The sequence below is a fragment of the Mesoplodon mirus genome (genome assembly GCF_964341445.2).
Source record: "Mesoplodon mirus genome assembly, chromosome: 5".
In the NCBI taxonomy this organism is placed as follows: Eukaryota; Metazoa; Chordata; class Mammalia; order Artiodactyla; family Ziphiidae; genus Mesoplodon; species Mesoplodon mirus.
The window spans coordinates 69808542-69829577 of NC_138980.1; the positions used below are offsets into that span (position 1 = coordinate 69808542).

The 21036-nt window shown below is 44.3% G+C and overlaps 1 protein-coding gene across 2 annotated transcripts in view; it reads left to right on the forward strand.

Annotated features, from left to right (window-relative positions):
- Nucleotides 1-21036, forward strand: part of SPOCK1 (SPARC (osteonectin), cwcv and kazal like domains proteoglycan 1) — a 528713-nt gene that overhangs the window by 363811 nt on the left and 143866 nt on the right. The window lies entirely within an intron of this gene.

The following is a 21036-nucleotide window of genomic DNA, read 5'->3' on the forward strand; positions in this document are numbered from 1 at the left end:
TCCTGCAGAAATACTTAAAGCCAGAACACACACACACGCTCCCACCCCAATAGGCTTGCTTTTTTCTTTCTTTTTTAAACATATTTATTGGAGTATAATTGCTTTACAATGGTGTGTTGGTTTCTGCTTTATAACAAAGGGAATCAGTTATACATATACATATATCCCCATATCCCCTCTCTCTTTCGTCTCCCTCCCACCCTCCGTATCCCACCCCTCTAGGTGGTCACAAAGCCCCGAGCTGATCTCCCTGTGCTATGGGCCTGCTTCCCACTAGCTGTCTATTTTACATTTGGTAGTATATATAAGTCCATGCCACTCTCTCACTTCGTCCCAGCTTACCCTTCCCCCTCCCCGTCTCCTCAAGTCCATTCTCTACGTCTGTGTCTTTATTCCTGTCCTGCCCTTAGGTTCTTCAGAACCATTTTTTTTTTCATTCCATATATATGTGTTAGCATATGGTACTTGTTTTTCTCTTTCTGGCTTACTTCACTCTGTATGACAGACTCTAGATCCATCCACCTCACTACAAATAACTCAATTTCGTTTCTTCTTATGGCTGAGTAATATTCCATTGTATATATGTGCCACATCTTCTTTATGCATTCATCAGTCGATGGACATTTAGGTTGCTTCCATGTCCTGGCTATTGTAAACAGTACTGCAGTGAACACTGTGGTACATGACTCTTTTCGAATTATGGTTTTCTCAGGGTATATGCCCAGTAGTGGGATTGCTGGGTCACATGGTATTTCTATTTTTAGTTTTTTAAGGAACCTCCATACTGTTCTCCATAGTGGTGGTATCAATTTACATTCCCACCAACATGCAAGAGGGTTCCCTTTTCTCCACACCCTCTCCAGCATTTATTGTTTGTATATATATATATATATATATATATATAGTTTTTTTTTTGTACGTGGGCCTCTCACTGTTGTGGCTTCTCCCATTGCAGAGCACAGGCTCCGGACGCGCAGGCTCAGCAGCCATGGCTCACGGGCCCAGCCGCTCCACGGCATGTGGGATCTTCCCGGACCGGGGCATGAACCTGTGTCCCCTGCATTAGCAGGTGGACTCTCAACCACTGCGCCACCAGGGAAGCCCTGTTTGTAGATTTTTTGATGATGGCCATTCTGACTGGTGTGAGGTGATACCTCATTGTAGTTTTGATTTGCATTTCTCTAATGATTAGTGATGTTGAGCATCCTTTCATGTGTTTTCAGGCAATCTGTATATCTTCTTTGGAGAAATGTCTATTTAGGTCTTCTGCCCATTTTTGGATTGGGTTGTTTGTTTTTTTGTTATTGAGCTGCATGAGCTCATTGTAAATTTTGGTGATTAATACTCTGTCCATTGCTTCATTGGCAAATATTTTCTCCCATTCTGAGGGTTGTCTTTTGGTCTTGTTTATGGTTTCCTTTGCTGTGCGAAAGCTTTTATGTTTCATTAGGTCCCATTTGTTTATTTTTGTTTTTATTTCCATTACTCTGAAGAGGTGGGTCAAAAAGGATCTTGCTGTGATTTATGTCATAGAATGTCTGCCTATGTTTTCCTCTAAGAGTTTTATAGTGTCCAGCCTTACTTTTAGGTCTTTAATCCATTTTGAGTTTATTTTTGTGTATGGTGTTAGGGAGTGTTCTAATTTCATTCTTTTACATGTAGCTGTCCAGTTCTCCCAGCACCACTTATTGAAGAGACTGGTTTTCTTCATTGTATCTTCTTGCCTCCTTTATCAAAAATAAGGTGACCATACATGCATGGGTTTATCTCGGGGCTTTCTATCCTGGTCCATTAATCTGTAGTTCTCTTTTTGTGCCAGTACCATACCATCTTGATTACTGTAGCTTTGTAGTATAGTCTGAAGTCAGGGAGCCTGATTCCTCCAGTTCTGTTTTTCTTTCTCAAGATTGCTTTGGCTATTCGAGGTCTTTTGTGTTCCCATACAAATTGTGCAATTTTGGGTTCTAGTTCTGTGAAAAATGTCATTGGTAGTTTGATAGGAATTGCACTGAATCTGTAGATCACTTTGGGTAATATAGTCATTTTCACAATGCTGATTCTTCCAATCCAAGAACATGGTATATCTCTCCATCTATTTGTATCATCTTTAATTTCTTTCATCAGTGTCTTATAGTTTTCTGCATACAGGTCTTTTGTCTCCTTAGGTAGGTTTATTCCTAGGTATTTTATTCTTTTTGTTGCAGTGGTAAATGGGAGTGTTTCCTTAATTTCTCTTTCAGATTTTTCATCATTAGTGTATAGGAATGCAAGAGATTTCTGTGCATTAATTTTGTATCCTGCTACTTTACCAAATTCCTTGATTAGCTCTAGTAGTTTTCTGGTAGCATCTTTAGGATTCCCTAAGTATAGTATCATGTCATCTGCAAACAGTGACAGCTTTACTTCTTCTTTTCCAATTTGGGTTCCTTTTATTTCTTTTTCTTCTCTGATTGCTGTGGCTAAAACTTCCAAAACTATGTTGAATAATAGTGGTGAGAGTGGGCAACCTTGTCTTGTTCCTGATCTTAGTGGAAATGGTTTCAGTTTTTCACCATTGAGAATGATGTTGGCTGTGGGTTTGCCATATATGGCCTTTATATGTTGAGGTAAACTCCCTCTATGCCTACTTTCTGGAGGGTTTTTATCATAAATGGGTGTTGAATTTTGTCGAAAGCTTTTTCTGCATCTGTTGAGATGATCATGTGGTCTTTATCCTTCAATTTGTTAATATGGTGTATCACATTGATTGTTTTGCATATATTGAAGGATCCTTGAATTCCTCAGATAAACCCCACTTGAGCATGGTGTATGATCCTTTTAATGTGCTGTTGGATTCTGTTTGCTAGTGTTTTGTTGAGGATTTTTGCCTCTGTGTTCGTCAGTGATATTGACCTGTAGTTTTCTTTCTTTGTGACATCTTTGTCTGGTTTTGGTATCAGGGTGATGGTGGCCTTGTAGAATGAGTTTGGGAGTGTTCCTCCCTCTGCAATTTTTTGGAAGAGTTTGAGAAGGGTAGGTATTAGCTCTTCTCTAAATGTTTGATACAATTCACCTGTGAAGCCATTTGTTCCTGGGCTTTTGTGTATTGGAAGATTTTTAATTACACTCTCAATTTCGTGCTTGTGATTGGTCTGTTCATATTTTCTATTTCTTCCTAGTTCAGTCTCAGAAGGTTGTGCTTTTCTAAGAATGTGTCCATTTCTTCCAGGTTGTCCATTTTATTGGCATAGAGTTGCTTGTAGGAATCTCTCATGATCCTTTGTATTTCTGCAGTGTCAGTTGTTACTTCTTTTTCATTTCTAATTCTGTTGATTTAAGTCTTCTCCCTTTTTTTCTTGATGAGTCTGGCTAATGGTTTATCAATTTTGTTTATCTTCTCAAAGAACCAGCTTTTAGTTTTATTGATCTTTGCTGTTGTTTCCTTCATTTCTTTTTCATTTATTTCTGATCTGATCTTTATGATTTCTTTCCTTCTGCTAACTTTGGGGTTTTTTGTTCTTCTTTCTCTAATTGCTTTAGGTGTAAGGTTAGGTTGTTTATTTGAGATGTTTCTTGTTTCTTGAGGTAGGGTTGTATTGGTATAAACTTCCCTCTTAGAACTGCTTTTGCTGTTTCCCATAGGTTTTGGGTTGTCGTGTTTTCATTGTCATTTGTTTCTAGGTATTTTTTTATTTCCACTTTGGTTTCTTCAGTGCTCTCCTGGATATTTAGGAGTATATTGTTTAGCCTCCATGTGTTTGTATTTTCCACAGACTTTTTTTCCTGTAATTGATATCCAGTCTCATAGCATTGTGGTCGGAAAAGATACTTTATACATTTTCAATTTTCTTATATTTGCCAAGGCTTGATTTGTGACCCAAGATATGATCTATCCTGGAGAATGTTCCATGAGCACTTGATAAGAAAGTGTATTCTGTTGTTTTTGGATGGAATGTCCTATAAATATCAATTAAGTCCATCTTCTTTAATGTATCAATTAAAGCTTGTGTTTAATTATATAGTTTCATTTTGGATAATCTGTCCATTGGTGGAAGTGGGGTGTTAGAGTCCCCTACTATGATTGTGTTACTGTCGATTTCCCCTTTTATGGCTGTTAGTATTTGCCTTATGTATTGAGATGCTCCTATATTGGGTGCTTAAATATTTACAATTGTTACATCTTCTTCATGGATTGAACCCTTGATCATTATGTAGTGTCCTTCTATGTCTCTTATAATAGCCTTTATTTTAAAGTCAATTTTGTCTGATATGAGAATTGCTACTCCAGCTTTCTTTTGATGTTCATTTTCATGGAAAATCTTTTTCCCTCCCCCCACTTTCAGTCCTTATGTGTCCCTAGGTCTGAAGTGGGTCTCTTGTACACAGCATATATATGGGTCTTGTTTTTGTATCCATTTAGGCAGTCTGTGTCTTTTGGTTGGAGCATTTAATCCAGTTATATTTAAGGTAATTATCAATATGTATGTTCCTATTCCCATTTTCTTAATTGTTTTGGGTTTGTTATTCTAGATCTTTTCCTTCTCTTGTGTTTCCTGCCTAGAGAAGTTCCTTTAGCATTTGTTGTTAAGCTGGTTTGGTGGTGCTGAATTCTCTAAGCTTTTGCTTGTCCATAAAGGTTTTCATTTCTCCATCGAAACTGAATGAGATCCTTGGTGGGTAGAGTAATCTTGGTTGCAGGTTTTTCTCCTTCATCACTTTAAATATGTCCTGCCACTCCCTTCTGGCTCGCAGAGTTTCTGCTGAAAGATCAGTTGTTAACCTTATGGGGATTTGCTTGTATATTATTTGTTGCTTTTCCCTTGCTGCTTTTAATATTTTTTCTTTGTATTTAATTTTTAATAGTTTGACTAATATGTGTCTTGGCGTGTTTCTCCTTGGATTTATCCTCTTTGGGACTCTCTGTGCTTCCTGGACTTGATTGACTATTTCCTTTCCCATATTAGGGAAGTTTTCAACTATAACCTCTTCAAATATTTTTGTAGTCCCTTTCTTTTTCTCTTGTTCTTCTGGGACCCTTATCAATTTGAATATTGGTGCATTTAATGTTGTCCCAGAGGTCTCTGAGACTGTCTTCAGTTCTTTTCATTCTTTTTTCTTTATTCTGCTCTGCAGTAGTTTTTTCCACTATTAATGTCTTCCAGGTCAGTTATCCCTTCTTCTGCCTCAGTTATTCTGCTATTGTTTCCTTCTAGAGAATATTTAATGTCATTTATTGTGTTGTTCATCATTGTTTGTTTGCTCTTTAGTTCTTTGAGGTCCTTGTTAAACGTTTCTTGTATTTTCTCCATTCTGTTTCCAAGATTTTGGATCATCTTTACTATCATTACTCTGAATTCTTTTTCAGGTAGACTGCCTGTTTCCTCTTCATTTGTTTGTTCTGGTGAGTTTTTGCCTTGCTCCTTCATCTGCTGTGTGTTCCTCTGTCTTCTCATTTTGCTTAATTTACTGTGTTTGGGGTTTCCTTTTCACAGGCTGCAGGTTCGTAGTTCCCATTGTTTTTGTTGTCTGCCCCCAGTTGCTAAGTTTGGTTCAGTGGTTTGTGTAGGCTTCCTGGTGGAGGGGACTAGTGCCTGTGTTCTGGTGGATTAGGTTGGATCTTGTCTTTCTGGTGGGCACGACCGCATCTGGTTGTTTGTTTTGGGGTGTGTGTTACCTTGTTATGATTTTAGGCAGCCTCTCTGCTAATTTGTGGGGTTGTGTTCCTATCTTGCTAGTTGTTTGCCATAGGGTGTCCAGTACTGTAGCTTGCTGGTTGTTGAGTGGAGCTGGGTCTTAGCATTGAGATGGAGATCTCTGGGAGAGCTTTTACCGTTTGATATTATTTAGAGCTGGGAGATTTCTGGTGGACCAGTGTCTTGAGCTCGGCTATCCCACCTCAAAGGCACAGGCCTGACACCTGGCCGGAGTACCAAGACCCTGTCAGCCACATGGTTCCCCGCCCCTCCTCGAAGCTCCTTTTGGATTTGCTCACGCTTCTGGTTTGGAGAGTCCTGGACTCTAGGCTTGCTTTAAGAATGCAGTTGGATGGGGTGGAGGTGGGAGAAAGGTGATTTTTGTGTCATTTTCACCCTTCTCCCTCTACTACCTGTACGATGGAGAGGTGTTGCGATGGGCATTAGAGTTACACACACTTAGATCTGGCGACTTTCTCTGCTATTCATCTGCACCGCACCGTAACCTTAGGCAAAGAAAGCAGCCTTTCTGGAACTCAATTCCCACTGAAATCTGCCTCCCTATAACTTGCTCTTTAGTTCCAGTTTGATCCTGGGACCATGCAGAATGGGTGCTGTCCCACCTCTTAGTTCTTTATTTTATTTTATTTTTTAAAAATTTATTTATTTATTTTTAGCTCTGTTGGGTGTTTGTTGCTGCATGCGGGCTTTCTCTAGTTGCGTCGGGTGGGAGCTACTCTTCATTGTGGTGCGCGGGCTTCTCATTGTGGTGGCTTCTCTTGTTGCGGAGCATGGGCTCTAGGCACGCTGGCTTCAGTAGTTGTGGCATGCGGGCTTGGTAGTTGGGTTACCTAGAATACCTCGTGGGTTCTAGCGTGCAGTGCAGTAGTTGTGGTGCACGGGCTTAGCTGCTCCACAGCATGTGGGATCTTCCTGGACCAGGGCTCGAACCCACGTCCCCTGCATTGGCAGGCGGATTCTTAACCACTGCGCCACCAGGGAAGTCCCAACCATCTCTTAGTTCTTGAAGTCTGAGCAATGCTTGTCCCTTTGGCTGCCCCTCTTGGGACAGCTTTAATGTCCCTCAGTCCCGTCCGTGGTTTCCACAGAACGTGTGTGGGGAGCTCCCATCCTTGGCATTGTGGTCCAGCAGAGAATCAGCACCCGGGGAGTAGCCTGACAGCACGGAGCAGAGCCCCTGCCCCCTCTGCCCCTGCCAACCTGGCACTGCAGCAACGGACCTAGTCTCTGTGGTCACCTAAACATGGTCAAGCTTTGTCTCCATAAGAATGAGGTTCGAGGTATTGTAACGTGCTTTCCTCTTCCCCCAGGCTGGAGTGTTCTCCCTGAAGCAAAGATAGGACTCACCCCTGAAACCTAGCATATGCCAGGCAGTGTGCTCAGAACCTGCATCCTTGAGTTCCTTCATCCATTTTGCCAAGTTGGTACTTATTTTTGTCTTCATTCTAAAAATGAGAGAACTGAGGCAGAGAGAGGAGTCAGTCATTTGCTTGTATATCTAGTAAGTGGCAGCCGTGATTCAAACCCAGGACTGTCGAGCTCCAAAGCTTATGTTTTTTGTCAGTACCATGTGTTGGCCTCGTCATTCTATCCATTCATTCCTTGTCATTTAACAAAAAGGTACTGAGTACCTACTATGTGCCAGGTCTGTATTAGGCCCTGAGGCTACAGAGGTAAACAAGAGACCCTATTCCTACCCTCAAGGAAAATCAAGTTCACTGCAGAGTGGGATGTGAAAAACATTTTTTTTGTTGTTGTTATTCAAAAATACTTTTAAGGCATGCATACTCTGAAAAAACTCTCCTAGATTCTCCTGCCACACATGACTTCTTCCTTCTCTGAAGGAGGGACGATGTGGCCTCTTTTGCAGCAAATACCAAATACTCTTTGGAAAAGTGTTGTATTGTTCAGCCATGTGGTTTTGTGTGTGAGTTTGTGTGTGTGTGAGTTTGTGTGTGTGTGTGTGTGTAACACGGATAGTCCATTGCCTGTTTCCTCCTAGAATACAGCCCTTTCTATAAGTCCCAGACAAGAGATTTTTATTTATAAGCTCAAATATGTTCGACCAGAGGCAGCAACCTCACTGGTATTTGGGCATATCCAGGTGTCATTGGTGTTTTTCTGGGCACGCCTTGTCTCTGTGTTGGAAGCACCACCACTTTTTTGCTTGTGTTGGAAGTGTAATTCTCACCTCCTGGTGGCCACAGAATTACAGTGGTTAAGAGCATAAATTTGGGACTGACACCATTCTAAGCTCATTTCCGGGTTGGCTACTTTCTAACTATGTGACCTTGGCAAGTTACTTGACCTTTCTGAATCTGGGCTTCCGTAGCTGTAAAGTGGGTTTAATGAAAGTACTTACCCCTTTCCTCTTTACCATTTGCTGGGATACATCCGTTAGTAATTCTTGCAGAGAGGGTTTACCAGTGATTAAGTTTTGCTAATCCTTTGCTTAGGGCATTTTGTGTGTATTTCATTTTGTGAGAGGTCAGTAAGATGGAGGGGTGTAAGGTACATAGTCCAGTGTCACATAATGACAACCGGTCTTACAATTACTAAAACAATTATGGTAAGAGGTATTATTATTATCTGATTCATTCTGGAAGGTCAGCCAGAAAACCCTCAATTTGCATGCTCCTGAGAAAAAGTAGCTCACTCCAGGGGCCCTGCCCACTTTCTTGTTCTGGCCTTTGGAGTTTCTTCCCGAGGAAGCCTGCTGCCTGCTTTGTGATTCACAGCACGTGAGGACTTGGAAGAAGATGACATTCCTGATGATAGGTACCCTTCATTCACTGGAAAAACAGCCCAAAGAGGAGGCTTTGACTGAGGGGCATGCCCACTCCATCATCAGGATTTGGGAGGTGGCCTGCACCGGCGAGAGGCTCTACAATGGTGGTGGCTGTAGTTTGGGTCTAGCCTTCCCCCTCCCTCCCTCTGGGAGGCCGAATTACTCAGCCCGCACCAGCCCAGTGCACACCTCTTCTTAGGGTCCTGGACCCCTTCCCAGATGAAACATCTGTCCTTCCTCATTATACTTTAGGGGTCCCCTCTGACCAGGGAGGCCGTGTTGACAATTCTATTTATTCATCCATCAGGAAAGTAATGTTTCTCTCGGTGAAACATCTGCAAGCAATCCCATCAGCCAGTCTGGCCTCTGCAGCAGCTCAAGAGGTGAATCCCGCCGGCCAGACAGTCAGGAACGCACACACAAGGAGAGGCAGCGGGGTCGGCGTGGGGCTGCTTGTGAGGCTGCAGATTTGGGCTGTCTTTGCAAGTGGACTGAGACAGGAGGACAGTAAGCACGTCCGTGAAAGAATTTCCTTAGCTTTCTTCGCCCTCGGAGGTGGAGTGAGTGGCGAAGCGGTTTGACACTTGGGTCTGTGGCTGCACAGTGTCAGGGAGGCTGGACAAGCAACTTCAGTGGGGGACCGAGCAGGGCACCTCCCCCCAACCCCTGCTGGAACGCTTCCCTTTTATTAGAATGGCATTTGGGTTTGTAGTTGGTTTCATTGAGAGGCTTCAACTAAACTCACATTCCCTTTGGAGGATTCTCTTTGGAAATTCTCTGTTTCATCTTTTCCTGCTGTTGAGCAGTATTGAGCAGGGTTGGGAGAGGGTAAATTCTTGGAAGCTTGTTCGTCTTTTAGGTGCCCCAACGGGGCCATTTATACACTTAAGAGCAGTGTGAAGGCAGCCTGGCATCACGAAGCCTTCTCTTAAATGACTTTTTCTTAATATTCTAATTTATTGTTGATATCAGAGTAGTTGATGCTCATTACAGAAAACAGAGAGTGTAGACAAGCAAAAGGAAACAGGAAATTGGTGATGGTCACGTAATCTAAAAACAGGAATTAAAATATTCCAGCACATTGCCTTCCATTCTTTCTTCTAGCTGTAGGTTTTGTCCACTGGTTTGTTTTTGTCAGAACTTAATTATCAAGTGGTGCCTATACTGTACATAAAAATTTGTATTGGGCTTCCTTCAATTGATATTTATAAATGAGTATTTTATGATACTTAAAACACCTTATAGATATAAATCTTAGTGATTGCATAATATACAGTACAAAAAATTAACTTGAAATGGATTGTAGACCTAAATATAAGAGCTAAGATGATACAACCTTTAGAAGAAAGCAAAAGTAGTAACCTTGGGTTTAATAAAGGTTTCTTAAATAGCAGACAAGGAACTATAAATGCCAAAAAAAAAATCAACAAATTGGATTTCATCAAAAGTAAAAACTTTGATCTTCAAAAGACACTGTTAGACTAATAAAAGGACAGGCCACACTGGGAGAAAATATTTGCGAAACATATGCCCAACAAAAGGTTTGTTTCTAGAATATGTAATGAAAGCATATGTCCATATAAAGACTCACTCACAAATGTTCATAGCAGCTTTACTTGTATAACTGGAAGCTGGAAACACCCCAAATGTCCATCAACAGGTGAACAGATAGCAAGTTGTGGTATATTCATTGCAATGGATTAATACTCAACGGTTAAAAAAGAATAAGCTATTGATGCATGCTCTAACATGGACGAATCTTATAATAATTATGCTGAGTGAAAGAAGACAAAAATGTATATTGTATGAGTTTCATTTACATGAACTTTTAGTGGGTATAAGCTAACCTATGGTGACAGAAAACAGATCATTGTTTGTCTCGGGGAGCAGGTCATTGGGGTGCCTGAGCGTTCTTTAATGCTTGATATTACAAAATGGACCTTGGGGAAACAGTTAAGTCAGACTCTGTGCTTAGATGCCAAAGATCCTATTGGCAAATGGCTTTGTTTGGGGAAGAAGCAATGTGTTACTCTTTCCGACTTAAGTTTTAAAAATATTCTCTTAGCTCTTCTTAAAGAAAATACCCTCTTAGGGGGTGATTTATGGAAAAAATGGACAGAAGGTCATACTACCTGCAGAGGGATCTGCTCTCAGGAATTCGCTGCCGGTGGGATAGCTCGTTCTGATTTATTGTTCTGGGTGGGCGAGAGGTGGGGAGGGCTTCTCCCTACAGAGCTCTGAACATTGATTTTACCTCTCTGTTGCCATTGATTTTCATTTGGAGAATGGAAGATTGAAGCATTTGTTTTAAGCCTTCCAGATAAGCTACATTCTCAAATTCTGCACGTGCATTGTGACTGGGAGGAAAGGATGTCAGGGTGGGACTTTGGGTGTCTGAGTGTGCCCTTGGAAGCCTTCCGGGAGCAGTGGGAACTAATCTGTTTTTAAATAAGGAGCCAACAGCTGGTCTTCCCAATGGGCCAGGCCTTCTAACGTAATGGCCCTTTATCTCTACTTCCTAATTATCTGGAATAACAACGAGTTCTCTGCACCAGTGAAGAATTCAGATCCAGTCGAGGCTGGCAGTGCAGTAGAGACCAGTCTGAGAGCTCTCAGCCTTTTATGTGAACGTGAAAAAAGGAATCAAAGTGTCTGAGGTCAGAGAGAATTACATCACAGAATGTGCCTCAAATACGAAACTCTCAGAGGATATTTGAAAGGATGAGGGTTATTTCATCTCAGTTTTGTTTTACAGCAAAGCACTGCCTCCTGCTACAGGGGCTTTGAACAGGTCGATTATACACACACGCCTGTCTCAGTTTGGGAGACACACAGCCACGTGGATGGAAGGTGGGTGAGTCCTAGGCTTTCTGGTGCTTCACAATTCAAGGCGTTGTTTCCAATTACCAAGCAAAATGTGATAATGCCCACATCCCTTGCTACGATTTTATATTTGTATAGCTCATACCCTTTCTCCAAGGGGCCTTTGAATTGCCTTGCGTTCTGTGCTAACCTCGAGGGATCTTCGTTTGCCATCTTCTCTGGGTAGGGTGCTAATGAGGGCTTGGTGCTATTTCTAGGCTATTTGGGGAATTAGTGCAGCTGAGTTTTGAGTTTGGGCCAACTTTGAGTCAGTCACCTTTCTAAACAGAGAAACCACCATTGTGGTCTGTTGTATTGCAAATACCTACCACTGGGCACTGAGGAAAACATAGGGAGAGTGGTTGGTTCCAGAACTGCCACTCACTGACCACCTACCATGTTAGGCTCACTTAGCAGAAGCATCCTTGCTGATTTCCCACAGCAGTCTGTAGGTCTGTATTATGATCCCCATTTTACAGATGGGACTATTGAGTTTCCATAAAGAATTCCCTTGGTTGCACAGGGCCGTAAGGGGTAGGTTTGGAACCAGGATGGAGGTATGCCATACAGCCTCCTCGGCTGCAGAGCTATGGGTATGAGCTCTCACCGGCTGCTTTTGCCTGCAGTGCTGCACCAGCCCACCAGCCAATCTGTTCCTGATCCTAGATGCCCGTGAAACATAGGCCTGGGACCATCTCTCCTAACTCTTGCCCCTTACAGAGCGATTGGTGGGGGCCTAGGTATTAACCCCATTTCTTCCTTTCTGTGCCAAAAGCAATAATTCTGGATGCATTTTTTCCCTTTGTGGTTTTTCCAAAAGCAGTCATTCAAACCACATGTCACTTAAACATAGAGATATTTAATTACTTTAAACCACAGCCATTTTTTTTTTTTTTTTTTTTTGAAGAACAGAAGGACTCTATGCCTCTGCCCATGAGGACCCAGCTGCTTCTGAGGCCTTCACTGAGCAAGATTTCACATCTCAAGCAAGCCAGTTACCTACTCTCTGCCTTTATTTTCCACTCTGAAGCTGAGGGTGTTGATTAGACGAGCTTGAGGACCAAAGCAGCAGAGAGTAAAAAACAGTTCATAATGGAGATGTGCATAATTGTGTGGGATTTGTAGTCCCCTGGAGCAGGGGAGAGGAGTGAGAGGCAGATCTTACATTGGAAGGCAAATTCACTAGGCAAGTTTTATAAATGCATTTAAAATATATTAAAATCATGACTGCCAGTGAAATGTCCCAGACTCATACCTTGCCCTGCCTTGGCTTCCTTTCTTTTTTTTTTTTTTTAAACCACACTTCCAGTGCCAAAGCAGTGTTACATCTGAAGACAAGAGTGGATGAGGGCAGGGTTACCTGGCGAGTCCTCCTGGTCTGTCTCGTGGCCTTCTGCCTGGCTGGGCAGTTTCTGGGTGAGCCTCTCTAGGATCAGAGCCTCTGCCCTGCTAGCATCATCTCCAGCACCCTCCGCCAGTCTGCCATCTCTGCCTCCTGGGCTACACTGCTGGAGCAGGGCCTCCTTCCAGAGGGGGCAGTTCAGTTTCTAATGGACCCCAAAGCACTGGATCCTTGTCTTCTTTTTTTTTTTTTTTGGAACCAGGTACTATCTGGAGGAGATGGAGAATGTTTTGTGGTGGAATTCTCAGAAGGTGCATGTGCCCAGATGCAAAGCTGCTGGAGGGCTGGTGAGCCAAGCATCTGTGGAGATGGGAGTGGCTGTTGACAGGGCCAGGGACTGATTGAACGCCGCTCTCATTTCCTCCCCGACTCTGTTAGAAAGCATTAAGTGTACCACCCTGCTCTGTGGTTCTGTGCCAGATCACTGGGTTGCAGCTGCTGTGCTTCCTGGTGCCCTTGCATGTTAGGGAATGCATGGAGTGGCGTGTTTTATGCATCAAATGGAAATGGGTAGAAAGAGGGGGTTAAGGGAGGTGTGCAGGTTTTGGAGAGGTCATTGTGAGGCATGATTTCCACCAGGGCTCAAGGCTTGCTGGGTGGCGCACAGGTGTGAATCGTTGTATTAGCACACCTGCCCTTACACATAAGGAAGCAGACAAGCTCAAGCCCCCCCCCCCCGCAACTCACCGAAGTTGTGTGTTGCCTGCACATTCTGGGCCACTTTCCAGGATCCAGGGAGAGCAGTGTCCTGGTGTCCAGGGGAGCAAGGCCGGTGTGGCCTCGGGACACATCATCATCTTTTATTTTTTTTTTTTGCGGTACGCGGGCCTCTCACTGCTATGGCCTCTCCTGCCACGGAGCACAGGCTCCGGACGCGCAGGCTCAGCGGCCATGGCTCACGGGCCCAGCCGCTCTGCGGCATGTGGGATCCTCCCAGACCGGGGCACGAACCCGCGTCCCCTGCATCGGCAGGTGGACTCTCAACCACTGCACCACCAGGGAAGCCCCACATCATCTTCTTTTACAGAAGTGATCAGATTGATTTTCCCCCTTTCACTTACTTCTGTTTTAATTTCCTTAAACTTCTTTCCTTCACCTTTGTTATTAATAAATCTACTGTGGCCCGCTTGCTGCTCTGCTGAAACTCATCAAGATCCCAACTCACAGGTTTCCAGTTTAGACATTTTATATCAGATTAATTCCACCAATGAACCGTGAAAGACATTCTTTATGGATATCAGGCGCCAGGGTAGGGCCTATCTGGGGCACTGACCATGAGGGTTCTGGGACCAGAAAATGGACTCGGGATGATGTAGATGGGCATCCGAGGCTATCTTTAGGTGTACTTTTGTTTTAAATAGAATGTTCTCAAGCTAATATCCTGTCTTTAATGTTCCTCACAGAGGGAATGGGCAGCCGGCAAGGCCTTCCATGAACAGAGGGACAGGAGAGATGAAAGTTAATTAGTCTGGGGACCTTGGTACCTTTCCAAGGCGCACTCTTAAGTGATGTTGTTCATGGGTACACACTGAAATGAATGTGGCTGTCTTACTGAAGAGTGAAAGGCCCCTCTTCCGGATTGTCTTTTCCATGGTCCTGCTGCAGCTGGGGAGCTGGGGTGTCCTGCTTCCCATTTACCTGGCATGAGGGAGGAGGCTCTGGCTCAAACCTCCATGGCTATGAGGATTCCCAAGTGGAGGGCAAAGTGTCAGGGCTCCCCTCCGGCCTGGAACTAGTGTCCTTCTCTTGGCAGGTACCGGGGGGGCATCTGTGAAGGTGATGGTGATGGTGATGAAGGACTTTCGGGCTTGAGTCCCTTCTGTCATCCCATTGGCAGGACTGGTTCTCAGAAAGGGGCTCCCATGCACTGGTGATGGTGGGTTAAAGGTCATTCATTCAGATTCCACGAAGTTGGAGTCTGCGATCATTTCTTAAACAAGTATTTATGGTGCTTTCCACTTGCCAGACACTGCTGTGTGTTTGAAATTCTGTGATGAATGGACACAGTCTACCCTTGAGGAGATTGAATTCTGTTGGAAAAGACGGGTTTAAAAAAAAAAAGTATCGTATAGGGCTTCCCTGGTGGTGCAGTGGTTGAGAGTCCGCCTGCCGATGCAGGGGACACGGGTTCGTGCCCTGGTCCGGGAAGATCCCACATGCCACGGAGCGGCTGGGCCCGTGAGCCATGGCCGCTGAGCCTGCGTGTCCAGAGCCTGTGGTCCGCAACGGGAGAGGCCACAACAGTGAGAGGCCTGCGTACAGCCAAAAAAGAAAAAAAGTATCATATAAATTGTGCTATGCATTAAGTAGGATAAGAGCAGGGTGCCATAAGAGAGAGTCACTTTAGGTTGGTTGAAGGGGATGAAAGGTGAAAGGTGCCATCTGGGGAGAAGGTACAGAGTCGGGAGAAGTGTGTTGTTTTGTTTTTTTTTTAATCTTTATTGGAGTATAATTGCTTCACAATACTGTGTTAATTTCCGTTGCACAGCAAAGCGAATCAGCCATATGCATACACACGTCCCCATATCCCCTCCCTCTTGAGCCTCCCTCCTATCCCACCCCTCTAGGTCATCGCCAAGCACTGAGCTGATCTCCCTGTGCCATGCTGCTGCTTCCCACCAGCCAACTATTTTATATTCGGTAGTGTATATACGGTGGATGCTACTCGCACTTTGCCCTCCCACCCTATGTCCTCAAGTCCGTTTCCTATGTCTACCTCTTTATTCCTGCCCTCCAACTAGGTTCATCAGAACCTTTTTTTTTTTTTTAGATTCCATATATATGCATTAGCATATGGTATTTGTTTTTCTCTTTCTGACTTACTTCACTCTGTGTGACAGACTCTAGGTCCAACCACCTCACTACAAGTAACTCAATTTCGTTTCTTTTTGTGGCTGAGTAATATTCCATTGTATATATGTGCCACATCTTCTCTATCCATTCATCTGTCGATGGACATTTAGGTTGCTTCCATGACCTGGCTATTGTAAATAGAGCTGCAATGAACATTGTGGTACATGACTCTTTTTGAATTATGGTTTTCTCAGGGAATATGCCCAGTAGTGGGATTGCTGGGTCATATGGTAGTTCTATTTTTAGTTTTTTAAGGAACCTCCATACTGTTCTCCATAGTGGCTGTACCAATTCACATTCCCACCAACAGTGCCAGCTGGGGAGAAGGTACAGAGTAGGAAGAAGTGTTCTTGGAGCTGGGGAACAGCCTTTGCAAAAGCCCTGGTTCAGGGAAGGAAAAGGGCCTTGGTGTCCCAAAGGTAGTGAGAGGAGAGAGGCCTGAGCTGCAGGAAGGCAGTGATAGAGGGGACCTGGCTGCATGAGGCCAGAGAGGGAGGCGGGGCCCGACCCTACAGAGCCTTGAAGGCCACGGATGGGGTCGGCTCTCAGGCCAGGTATGAAAGGAAGTTTTATGTGGCTTTAAGCCAGAGAGTGACATAAAAGTATGGCTTAGGATGGACTGAATTTTTTTTATTACTTTTGGATTATAGTTTATTGCAAAGCTTTTAAGAAAGCATCAGAATAAAACAATTGTCTATGAATTGAAGAAGATTTAAAATGACCACTGTTAAAGATCTGGTAAGAGTTTTTTGTAATATAATCGACAAGAAAATGTGGACCGAATTTTCTTGAATTCTTGTTCTTAAAACCAGATTGTGTGCTATGTGAGAGGAGCTGGAGGACTCTGGGTGTGAGTGTGTGTGTGTGTGTGCATGCACACGCACGTTCATGAACACATGCGCTCACAGGACGATCCTAAAGCTCCCCTCATTGGAGCTGGTAGCCTAGTAGAGGGGACTAGGGACACAGGTGCATACAGTCTAGGCTAGAAAGTCAAAAGTCCCATGAACTAAAGTTAAAACTCCAAGAAGGGAGCAGCCACTTCCCCCTGCAATTGGGGCTGGGCCATGGGTAGAAGGCAGGGAAGGGGCAGCATGGACCAGTGGTATTTACTAGTATCCCTAGTAGTTTAAGAGCATGTAAGGACTCTGGCTCAGACGCTGTGTGACTTGTTCAATCCTGCACAGCCTTCATGTGGCAGAGATGGGGGACCAGGGCAAGGCTGCCCGAAGCCCGTCTTCTGTGTAAGGGCCACTTTGCCTTCCAGACACTTTCCTACTTGGAATCTGCATTTTCTTATCAGAGGATGACTTTAAAGTAATGCTAGAACATAGTAGGTGTCCAGTGAAAGCTAGTCTCCCATCTGAGCCTCCAGTTGCTCAAGGAACCGTCAGGTGGGGTGATAATCCTTGCCAGCCGCACATGAGCTCACATCTACAGAGGCCCTGCTGTTCTTCATGTTCTGGCTGGTTGGTGTCAGTAGTCATGGCTAGTGAGTTCCCTGCTACAGAGCACATCCCCCACTCCCACCCCGATCATGCTCATCCCACTTACTTGTAATACCTAGTTCCCTCCGGAGAATAACTCCAGGTCTTGGCACCCTGCAGGTATTCACAACAGACTTCTGGTGGGTATTTTGGCCTCATTGGCCCCCTAGTTCCATTTTGGAGAATCTATCTCATGGAATCCAATAGAGATACACATAAAGATCTGTATTCCAGGATGTTCAGTGCCCTTGACTACAGTGTTAAGGAAATAGAAACAACCTCCTCATGGTCCATCATAGAAGAATGCTTACACATGTCGGAGTGTGCTTTCTATAGAATCCCCTTCCTCTAGGTGACCTCTGCGTTAACTCTTGTGCTATTGGCAGCCTCCTCCCCAACCTCCTGAGATGGAACCTCTGTCCTGGGACAGCTCTCACTCACTGTGTTGAGAGATCTCCCTTATGCTGACTCAGAAGGTTTTCTCTTGGTGACTTCTAGACATTGGTCCAGGTTCTACTCTGGAATAGCATTAGGGCACAGGGTTCCTGCTCCCTGTGCCAACACATTCTTGAGCATCTTGTCTGTGCATTGGAGCAGCTGGGTACCTGAATGAGCCTAGTCCAAAGTAGCCAATGATAAAGAGCTGCAGGGCACAGACAAGGGACTGGGAACATAGGACAGACATGCTTCAGGGAAGGGGCGGGGCTGTCTGAGACATCTCCTGCAAGGAGTAGCCTTGGAGCTGGCCCTTGGGAAAGAGTGGGAGGAACCTGGCTGGAGAAGGTAAGTGTTGGAGAAAACACAAGACCAAGGGAGCTAGGCTTCATTCTTGGCCGCCCACCCAGAAAATTCCCTACCTGTGAAGGCCACAGAGGCAAGAAGGAACTTGTCAAGGGCTCCAGCTTCTCTCCTCTGACCTTGACTGTGAAGAAAACTTTCAGAGCAGGAGAAAGTTATGATGCCGATGTGGCCATGCCTGTGTTCTACGGCACTGGTGGTGGTAAATGGTGCCATGTTGATGGTTTGCGGATGATGGTGTTCAACTGGATCTCCTTGGATCCATGTCTCTGTCAGCTTCCAGCCTGTCTCTGGGCCCGTCCTGAAAAGACGGTATCCCCGATGCCATCTACCCACCTCTGCTTCATTTTGCCGACTTGTTCTTCCTAAAGTGGATCATATGCAGCCCTCCCAGGATGGGGTTGCTTTGCTGCTGGTGACTAGAAAACAAACGTGGCTATTTTTTCTCTCATACGCATGTCCCATAATAATTAACTGCCCCTCAGGAATGCAAGCACGTATTTTCTGAGATGATAGCAGCAGACCCTGTGGTAGAATTGCACGTGCCTGCACTCACCCTCTTGTGCACACCTGAGCTCACACACACTTAGCTGGAAGTCGTGGTAGCAAAACCCTCAGTCCTTCTGGCCCCTCCTGAGAAGAGGCAGGATTATGAACACTCAGAGAGGCAGGCAAAGGAAATTCTTGGCCCTGGGCTTTCGTTTGATTTTTTTCCAATGAGCGTATCCATTGCTAAAGATTTCCTCTAAGGTCTCAGGGCTAGACAGGGACCTTGCTTTCTTGGGCCAGCAAACAAAGACAATCAGCAAACAAGAAATCAAATGGGAATGCCAAAAGCCAGTGGGTAATTGTAACAGTTCCTCTCCTGCCCCCTTTTAGGAAGAAATGGAATTTTGTTTTTTTTTATACATTCACTTATTCATAGCAGCCCTATTTACAATAGCCCGGAGATGGAAACAACCTAAGTGTCCATCATCGGATGAATGGATAAAGAAGATGTGGCACATATATACAATGGAATATTACTCAGCCATAAAAAGAAATGGAATTTTACAACAGTACTCCACTATCCATTATCCTAAGGGAATAAAGAAAGCCCAGCCGTTCACTTACATTTCCCTGATAGCTGCTGTTACACTGCTGGCTTGGCACTTTTCATTAACAAAGCAGAATTTTAGCTGGGGCCTGTACGTGTACGTGTACGTGTACGTGTGTGGGTTTTGCCTGCAGGCCACAGGGGCCGAGCTCTTCAACAAGCTGAAGTTTGAGTTAAAACTCCACCATCGCTGCCTCATAGAGCCCCTTGGTGCCAGTGGCCGTGCTCTGTCGTTACCTCAATGGAAGGTGACTGCAGACACAGAGTCTCAGGCCACTTGGGGAAATTTACATAATCACATCAGCCTGCTAATCTTCATGATTTGATGTGGGCACGCTGAGGGCATTGTGAGTTTAGGTGAGAACTGGGTTTGATTAGGATCCCTGGACATATCTATTTGGTTTCAAGTATAAGGAAACCTTGATTCAACTAATGTGCAGAAATGTGAGGAACACCAGAGATCTGGGTTTGTAATTCGGCAAGTTCCTTTCCTTCTTGTCTTTTGCCCATTTGTCACACAAATTGCTTCTGACGCTCTTAAATGTAGAATGGTGATGGGGTCCTGAAAGTAATAGCACGTAGAAATTTACCACGTAGAAATTTTCTTGGATAAGTTAGCATTCTCAGAGAATCTTTACCGTTTCAGGATGTAAGAATTAAAAACAGTTAAAGTAACACCTACCCCAAATAAATTCAGCCATCCAGAGTAATTAAATATCATTATGCTAATTAATAATTGTTACATGTGATGTGTGTTATAGGAAGTACATTTAACACAAATCTAGCATTCTCTTTGAATTCTTTGCCCAATTTCTGGCACATAGTAGGTACATAATAAATGTTTACTGAAAAAGTAGACTGTCTCTAGGATCCTAACCACCTTTGGAATACTTATACCTTCAGTTTTGATGGCTTTGCTTAAACAGGCCCTCAAAATGCAGTAATGTAGAAACTTAGTTCCGATAGATCTGACCCCTTGTTCTTCACTGAAGCCTTTGAGCACTGGTCAGGAGGCTTTTACATAGATAAACTCCCTTTTTTCAGCCCTCCTTCCTGCACCTGGGAGATCTTTCTTCTGTTTCAATCACCTTGACTTTTTTAAACACTACTGGAGAAATGGAGTGTTGGCCGACAGGGGTAGGCTTGACAACATGCATTTCTTTAAAAATTCTGAAAGTGCATTCCTTTTTTAGATTTTGAACAGATTAAACCAGCAATACGTGGTTGTAAGAGGGTCAAATGCTAGACATATAGAGTAACAAAGTGGAGGTTCCCTTTCTCACACCCTCAGTCCTTCCTGGCTAAGGGTGTGTTCCCTCTTAAACGTTTTCAGCTCTTTTACACATGCATGTACAGTGCTGTTGGAAACTCTCCTCTGGCTATTGAATCTTGTCATCTATGAAGATTAGATGCTTTTCAGCTGCCTGGGCCATTACGCAGCTCAGGTGAAAGGCAGGTCATGGAGGTTCAAGTTGAAATGAACTGCAGTCCAGAGGTTGCCATTCACATACACCCAGAGAGACGTTCCTGCTTTTGGAATTGCATCCATACCAGGCACATATCTTTTAGGTGGCCCTGGTTCGGCTCTAAAAACGTAAAAAATACGTACTTTTCCTATGGCTTTGAAGGTGTTTTAGAAAGCTGGCTTGGTGGTGGTTTGGAAGCATGCCTGGGGACTGATGGCTCTCTGCTAATTCTGGCACCTGCTTATCTCTTCTGATGGATTTGAGCCTCGACCTGGCGTATGTGAAACCCTCAGTCTCCTTACCTGGGCCAAGCCAGATGGAGTGAAGACACACAAGGGTGCTGGCTTCCCTGTGAGTGACATGCCAGCTTGAATCAGTGGATCAGTAGATGCTCCACCCTGATGACCAGGGCCCACCTTGTGAGTCTGGGTCCTTCCATAAGCCTGCTTTGCTCACGAAGTCTCCTCGACTCATACTCACTCCCAACACTTCCCGTGTTCTTCCCATGTTGCACTATCACTTCCCTCCTTCTTGGAGCTGCTGGGAGGAGTGAATGTGACAGTTCATGTAAAGGGCCTGGGACAGCGCGAG